Source organism: Telopea speciosissima, chromosome 5, assembly GCF_018873765.1.
Source record: "Telopea speciosissima isolate NSW1024214 ecotype Mountain lineage chromosome 5, Tspe_v1, whole genome shotgun sequence".
Lineage (NCBI taxonomy): Eukaryota > Viridiplantae > Streptophyta > Magnoliopsida > Proteales > Proteaceae > Telopea > Telopea speciosissima.
Window position 1 is genome coordinate 55,191,314 of NC_057920.1, and position 8,928 is coordinate 55,200,241.

Sequence of the window (8,928 nt, forward strand, 5' to 3'; positions counted from 1 at the left end):
GGCGATGCACCATCCTTACTGCTACGTACGTTGACCTTGACTTGACAGATTCATCCAATTGAACCCACACTCAAAGGAGGACCACAAGCTCGGGGCTCGACGGGGTAGATCGATTAGGCAAGTCAATCTTCCTCTCTGCGAATTAACATTTTGATCACCCTTGTTGTACTTACTCTTTCGAAGGATCACCCGTTGAAGTAGCTTCCTTGAACCTTTCATCTCTCCACATCACTCTTAGGGATTCGAGTGAAGCAGCGGACAATACGACAGAGCATAAGCTAGCTACTTTTTTTTTTAATCTTTCTTGCCTGCTCAAAGCTATGGCATCCCACCGATCCTATCCGAAAGGGTGAGTTGATGCTAGGGTCTTGCCTTACCGTAATTGCTCAATTGTTAACCGAGCTAAACCATTCCCATCGCCCTTCTTTTGAAAAGAATATTCATTTGCCCACGGAGCGGTGAAATTACTTTCTTTCGAGTGATTTGATTCATCAATAGGGGACCATCCCATACCATAGGAAGTTGCTTCTTGGAATGCCATCGTTCAAGCACAGGTTGACCACTGATTCAATCTTCGAAGCAAAAGCCAGATCTTGCTACTAGAAAATCGAAGGAGCACACAAAGCAAACGAAGCGACTCACCAAGCAAGAACGTAGTTCTTTGTGTTTCCCTTCGTCATCCTGCAAGATGTTTTCAACCCTGCTCACGGTTTGATAACTCGCTCTGAAACCACTTTGTAACAGATAAAGAGTTTTGACAGCTAGCCCGTGCGGCACCCATGCGCCCTCCTGCAACACAACGAGTCAGCCTTACGCCGTAACACCAGGGTTTCTCACAACGTACCACACCCACGCACCTCGACAGGTCGAGTTTTTTTTTGGCCTGCACCAGAAAGAATTTTTCTTCTTCGATAGGCGGAGCTTCATCGAGCAAGAAATGCATTATTGGCCTACACCAAAGTCTCTTACGGAAGTTCGAAGCTTCCATAGACTAGCTACTTTCTACAGGCGCTTCATCAAGAACTTTAGCAGCCAACTAGCTCCAATCACCGATTGTCTGAAGCAAAATTGGTTCGAGCTTCTTGAAGTAGGGGGAACATTAAACTGAAAGCCCACTATAGCCCATACCTTTTCCTTGTTTACCTCAACTCCATCTGAGGTGATCACAAACCCCAAGAAAATCAAACTTCGTTGCCCAGCAAGCAAGAAGAAGATGCGCGTACTAAGCAACCAAGCAACTATGAGCTAGCTGATCTATGACCACCGCCTTACTAATAATTGGGCGAAAAGACTTGCTTCTTTGTAAGGTATTTGAACATACCTTGTCTCCACATTGGATTAAGAACAGGGTCAGAGGGATAAAAAACTGCTAATTCGTATAGAGCCATCGAACCGGCCCTACCAGAAACTAGAGCTGTATGCATTATATGAACAGAAAGCAAGCGACCGAGAGGTGGTGGTTTACCCTGTGGCAGATGTCAACGGTTCAAGTCCGCTTATCTCTAGCTTGTGAACTTAGCCGATACAAAGGTATATGATAGCACCCAATTTTTCCGATTCGGCAGTTCGATCTATGATTTATCATTCATGGACGTTGATAAGATCCTTCCATTTAGCAGCACCTTAGGATGGCATAGCCTTAAAGTTAACGGCGAGGTTCAAACGAGGAAAGGCTTACGGTGGATACCTAGGCATCCAGAGATGAGGAAGGGCGTAATAAGCGACGAAATGCTTTAGGGAGTTGGAAATAAGTATAGATCCGGAGATTCCTGAGATGACCCCTACGTAAGGATTATATTGCCCCCAATTTCTATGAAATACAAGGCGCTCATTGAATGATAAAAAACTAACTTCACTTCTACGACTCTATATATTAAAGGAAGATTTTGAAGTTTCTAGATCAAACATAGTAAGTGTACGTAATTGGACTCTCAGAGTTGACGTTCTCATCATCCTTGGTAAAATCAAGTCCACCGCAAAGACATTCATAAATCGCTCTACCATAGTTCTTAGCAGATAACCCCAATTTTGGTTTAATAGTACATCCCAATAGGGGTCGACCATATTTGTTCAATTTATCCCTCTCAACTTGGATACCATGAGGCGGGCCTTGGAAAGTTTTAGCATAAGCACAAGGGATTCGTAGATCCTCCAGACGTAGAGCGCGTAGGGCTTTGAACCCAAATACATTACCCACAATCGAAGTAAACATGTTAGTAACAGAACCTTCTTAAAAAAGGTCTAAAGGGTAAGCTACATAAGCAATATATTGATTTTCTTCTCCAGCAACTAGCTCAATGTGGTAGCATCGTCCTTTGTAACGATCAAGGCTGGTAAGTCCATTGGTCCACATAGTTGTCCATGTACCAGTTGAAGATTCGGCCGCTACCGCTGCCCCCGCTTCCTCAGGCGGAACTCCAGGTTGAGGAGTTACCCAGATGCTGCCAAGATATCCGTATCTTTGGTTTCATAGTCAGGAGTATAATAAGTCAATTTGTAATCTTTAACACCAGCTTTAAATCCGACACTCGGAATCAATGAAGGGATTGACTGGATTAGAAAGGAATGATGAAGGGTCAGTCGAATCTATAAAAAACCCTAACCCCTCATTCTCGATGAACAGTGGATAGAACAGCGGAGCGGATGAAGAGAAAAGAAAAGGATTTTATTGTATTAAAGAGGTGGTTTATTTATCAATGAACACTGCCTTTTCCTCTCCTTATTAGAAGAGCGTCCAAGGACCCTTCGAAATCTTGAATGTTTACCACGGTCCGAACCGGATAGAAAATTCTTTACGGGATAACATCTGATTGAATCCCTTCTGAATGCCTGCCTCTCATGAATTCCCTCCCGGAGACTGGAGTTGATCAACGGATACTGCTCAACCCCCCTTACTCCATACATAGGGGACCGATCCCTATCTATGGTCGATTTGATGGGCCTGCCCCGGCGGACTCCTCCATCCACTGAATCCCCTGGCCTACCTTAATCCTGAGGGAATGAAACTATCCCAAAGAATAGAACTCGGAAGGGAGAGGATGGGCATTGATAAATCTGTCTTGACTGGCTGGTCATCCGGTTGATGAGAAGAAGAGTTTTGGTTCTTATCGGTTATAATTGATGGGAATTTGTCCTTTTTTTGAATTCTAGCCCTACCCTAAAAAAAATCAACGAGTCACACACTAAGCATAACAATTATACGAAACGGTTAATCAAATTTTTATTCAACCCTATAGAATTAAGAAATATTGACGGGATTCATTACAACTTTAGCTACTTTAGTAGCTTGGCCAGTTACTCGAGATTCCCGATTGTTCCATTTCTTGATGTTAGCAATGTACAACGGTAAAATAGTTCATACAGAATAGAGGTATATGATAGATCTTTTGCCTTTGACTTTTAGTTTTAGATAGTGAATAGGGCTTTTCGATTCTATCCTAATTTGAACGAGTCACACATACACCCTAGTACAGGTTCTTCGGCGTTGAGGACATCCCCGAAGAGCGGGGGATTTCGTGACATTTTTGATTGGCTGTCTTGTGTTTCTAATAAGTTGTTTAATAGTTGGCATGCTGAATCGTATACAGAATAGAATGGGGCTGGTTTAGATCGATCCTAACCGGATGATTACGAATTACTCCCATTTCCTATAATATTTTACTTTACCCCGATAAGAAGGTAAAATATCAAAGCAAGGTTCGGTTCATTTGAACTATGTTATGGTTCGGAATGGAATCACAGGTTTACGTGAAATCACCACTATTTTCGACCGTGACAAGATCAACAATTCCATGAGCTTGGTTATACATCCAGAAAGTCGTATGCTTTGGAAGAAGCTTGTACAGTTTGGGAAGGGATTTTGATTGATCAAAAAGAAGAATCTACTTCAACCGATATGCCCTTAGGCACGGCCATACATAACATAGAAATCACACTCGGAAAGGGTGGACAACTAGCTAGAGCAGCGGGTGCTGTAGCGAAACTGATTGCAAAAGAGGGTAAATTGGCCACATTAAAATTACCTTTGGGGGAGGTCCGTTTGATATCCAAAAACTGCTCAGCAACATTCAGACATGTGGGTAATGTTGGGGTAAACCAGAAAAGTTTGGGTAGAGCCGGATCTAAGTGTTGGCTAGGCAAGCGTCTTGTAGTAAGAGGAGTAGTTATGAACCCTGTAGACCATCCCCACGAGGGTGGTGAATGTTTTTTGCATTCACGCCTTTTGGAAAGAGCCGCTAAATTAAGTTCTCGTTTAGGTGAAGGAAGTATGACCGACTTACCAATTGTTGAGACTCAATCGGGAGACGTTTCGGCTTATATTCCTACTAATGTAATTTCCATTACCAATGGACAAATATTCTTATCCGCTGATCTATTCAATGCTAGAATCCGACCTGCTATTAATGTGGGTATTTCGGTCTCCAGAGTAGGATCTGCAGCTCAAATTAAAGCCATGAAACAAGTAGCTGGCAAATTAAAATTGGAAGTTGAATCAAAATAATTATTTTTTAATTCTATTTCTTTCAAAGGGCAATATGAATGTTCTAACATGTTCAATCAAGACACTAAAAGGGTTATATGATATATCCGGTGTGGAAGTAGGCCAACATTTTTGTTGGCAAATAGGAAGTTTTCAAGTTCATGCCTAGGTACTTATTACTTCTTGGGTCGTAATTACTATCTTATTAGGTTCAGCCGCTGTAGCTGTTCGGAATCCACAAACCATTCCGCCCAATGGTCATAATTTCTTTGAATATGTCCTTGAATTCATTCGAGACTTGAGCAAAACTCAGATTGGAGCAGAATGCTTACTTATAAATTTGATGAGAGGTAGCAGCATCTTGGCCAATTCCAGGGTTCACGGCATTCTAACGGGTTACTGCCGTAGTTGGAGCGAGTCACAATTCCGATTCCATTTGAACGAGCATTCCTACCAATTCCATTTGGAGGGGTAGCAGTAGATCCTATCGATTAACTCGGTTCGGTCTAGCAGCTGTTCCGGGTCCAGTACCAACATTAGTAGCACTACCATGAGTTGACTAAGCGGATGTTGCCCCAGTAGACCAGACCGGGATAAAAATCCATTTCACGTAGGCATTGGAGCGGTGCTTAGCCAAGAAGGTAGACCAATTGCCTTTTACAGCGAGAAATTGAATGAGGTTCGAAAGAGATATTCAACATGCTTTTGAGTTGTTCCCAAAGGGAGACTCTCATTGGGACGAAAAGCTAACATTCGAGTTAACCCAGGCCCAGGAAAGCTTTAGCTTTCGGAACAATCCAATCGTATAAATATTGCATTAATTGCTATCCTCTCTAGATTTTTCACCTTTTTTTGCTATTCCTTCAGATTCTTGGTTGGAGTAAGTGAAGGGTAGAGGCATCATCCTCGGCCTAAGGAAGCAGCACTGAAAAGCCTTCATTTCGTGGTCAAGAGCCAGCCCTTCAAAATAAAACCTTTTCTTCTTTATGCAGTAGACTATTCAGAATGAAATGCAGTAGATACAGTTCCTGCTTAAGCCATTGATCCTCAACCACCAGCATCCGAGCTAGTTGTTGATCTCGTTGCTTGAGTTGCTTGGGATTTTTGTCTATGAGCGAGCGACATGTAGCATGCTGGGAGACGGGGGGTGGTGGATTTATGGATGGAATCAAATATGCAGTATTTACAGACAAAGGTATTTGGTTATTGGGGAACAATCAATATACTTCTAATGTCCAATCAGGATCAACTAGGACAGAAATAAAGCATTGGGTCGAACTCTTCTTTGGTGTCAAGGTAATAGCTATGAATAGTCATCGACTCCTGGGAAAGGGTAGAAGAATCGGACCTATTATGGGACATACAATGCATTACAGACGTATGATCATTACGCTTCAACCGGGTTATTCTATTCCACCTCTTAGAAAGAAAAGAACTTAAATCAAAATACTTAATAACATGGCGATACATTTATACAAAACTTCTACCCCGACCACACGCAATGGAGCCGTCGACAGTCAATTGAAATCCAATCCACAAAATAATTTGATCTATGGACAACATCGTTGTGGTAAAGGTCGTAATGCACAACAGGTCAATGACTGGGGCATATGGCCGACGTAAAATAAACCAAATTTGATACCTGAATATTCGGTTTGATAACCCGCTACTAATTCTTCCTTTGCTTCTGGTAAATCAAAAGGTAATCTCTCACATTTTGCTAGGGAGGAAATTAGAAAAACAGCAAACCCTACGGGTTGCAGCCACAAATTCCACCCCCAAAAACCATATTTGGATTGCACCTCAATTATATCAATTGTACTCAAACTGTTAGATAATTATAGTCGGTGATAACAACATTGTTCCAATCGCTATTACAGAACCACACATGAGACTTCAGCTTCATACGGCTCCTCGAAGGCCACAAATAAATCTAAGGATCACTTCAGCATTATCTCGATATCTTTGTAAGGTAAATAGAGTAGAGTAAAGATAGATCGCAGACGACGCCTTATTCTTTTTAAGATTTTTAGTCATTTGCTGCTGAAAGATCCCTATAAACAGGAATAACTGCGTCTGGAACATCCAGAGCATCTGGAACACCTGTAGGATCACGATCATCAGTAACTACATCACGATCACGAAGGTCAGAATCATCAGCTCAATAATCTTCATCTTCATCTCTCTAATCCAAATCATAATCTCTCTCTTGATCATAAGAATCCTAATATCGATCTCGTCCTGTAACTTTGCCTGGGTCATCTGAAGCTAGCTCTTCTGCTGCGTTTTCAACAGGTGTTGCAGTTGGATCTAATTCAAGACTCAGTCAGTAGACATTGCAATAGTAGTGGAAGGGAATTAGGAAGTCTTCATAGTCCTTCTTATACTTTAATCTTTCATTGAATCTTTGGCGCAAGAATTTATAGTCTTTTATTTTTATTTTTTTTAGAACCTCCAGATTCTTACAGACAGTTCTAGGTCTTTTCTTCTGCTTTTGCTGGGCAAAAATTCAGCAAGTTATATCAGCAGAATAGCAGAATAAGGTATTCCAAGTCTTTGGTTGATTAGGCGACACCTGAATTTGAACTAGGGAAAAGGGATTTGCAGTCCCCCACCTTACTACTCGGCCATGCCGCCAAAACAATGCAAACATAGTAAGTGTACGTAATTGGACTCTCATTCGGGATGGGCTAAAAAAAAAAAAGATCTTTATTTATATTCCCCAATTTGGAAAATATTTATTTCATTTTAATTTAGGATGAGCTAAGCCAATAAGATAGGATGAACCAAAAGAGTTTTGCATCATGAACTTTGTATCGCGCACATTATTTAGAGGGCGCTAGAAAGTCACCTAGACGGAAGTGAAGAAATAGAATATGTAAATACAAAGAAATGAAGGATGATCGGATTCTATTTGTACTGTATTTGAAATGAATCTTGTCTATTCCTATCCTTCAACTCCTCTAAAGGTTTTTCAACCAACTAGCTTAACTTTTCGTTCGGATATGTATGAAGTATTAACATTGTATAGTATAAATGAACAAAAAAGAAAGAAGAAGAAACATAATCTAATTCTTTTCTTTACAGATTATATACTCTTTACCCATCTACTATACTCTAGACTATGGGGAGACTATAGGGATATATCTCTCTATCCCTTCGCGCCTCTCCCGCTGCTTCATTCTCTCTCAAAAATTCTCAATTCCGTCGATATAGAGGCTATAGCCCACCTTTTCCGAGTCAAGTGTTTGGGCCGATCCCACTGATAAAACAAATAATTACGCCTATTCCTAATCCTAAATGAAATGTAACGACGTAGGGATCCATATGTAAACATAGTCTCTATTTACATACACTCGAATGACCCCTTCTCATAATGAGAATGTACATAACCCTATTTCGGTCTGGTCCGGTATGGAATGAACTTATAATCATGGAATTGACTCGATCATCAGATTATAAGTTCATAGCCCCAACCCATTCCCATTTTGGGCGGATCAGATCTACTAGTTCTTTGATTTCAGTTAGTAAGAGGGATCTTGAACTAAGAAATAGACCCTAGAAGCTAAAAAAGGGTATCCTAAGCAATTGCAATAATTGGGTTCATTGATATTCTTGATATAGTAGATGCTATCACACATACAATCATACTCAATTCGATGGAATTGTTTGATCTTAAAGGAGATCTTCTATATTTCGCACTTGAGGGGTTATTTCTTGGTTTTCTGGAGAAAGAGATCAGGTAAGGGAAGCCCCGGACCCCGATAGATGCTCACAGACTGTAGCTTTGGTTAATATGGATCCTGCTAGGCTGAGACCAGAAATAAAAATAAGATTGCCAGAAATTAACAAGTATTTCCACTTATTCATCATAAGAGGAGTCCCCCTTGAAGCCAGAAAAGATTTGGCTTGATATCTGACATAATGTATGAAAGGGTCCTTGGCCAAGCATAGAGTGGTTTGAAAATCATTACGAAAAAGTACTATACATATCATTGGTGGGCCGGAAATGCCCGACTTATCAATTTGTCAGATAAATTACTCGGGGCTCACGTAGCCCATGCCGGATTAATCGTATTCTGGGCCGGAGCAATGAACCTATTTGAAGTGGCTCATTTCGTACCAAAGAAGCCCATGTATGAACAAGGATTGATCAGAGGTTGAATCGATCATCAGAAGAATTAGACCAAAAATTAGGATACATTCTGGGACGCAAGAGGTGATTGAGTAGTGGTTGCTTGCGGAGTCCCTACCTCTACTAAGGGTAAGGCACGCCATCCGACTTCCTGCAACCAATGACTGCCGTCTTGTACTGCTGGTTCTGTCAATCCGTTGCTTCTTTGATCGTAGATTAGCTAGGGCGCGGAAGGACTTGCTTGTTGATTGCGGAATTCCTTTGTTTCTGTATTTCCGGAATATGAGTGATTCCTTCCACTTCCAGTTCCTAT

At 41.2% G+C, this 8,928-nt stretch overlaps 1 long non-coding RNA gene across 1 annotated transcript; it reads left to right on the forward strand.

Moving 5' to 3' along the window:
* Positions 1 to 1,781: 1,781 nt before the first annotated feature.
* LOC122661881 lies at positions 1,782 to 7,405 on the forward strand. Its single transcript, XR_006332931.1, has 2 exons — positions 1,782 to 1,919; positions 7,238 to 7,405. It is a non-coding gene; the product is annotated as an uncharacterized LOC122661881 (long non-coding RNA).
* Positions 7,406 to 8,928: the final 1,523 nt, after the last annotated feature.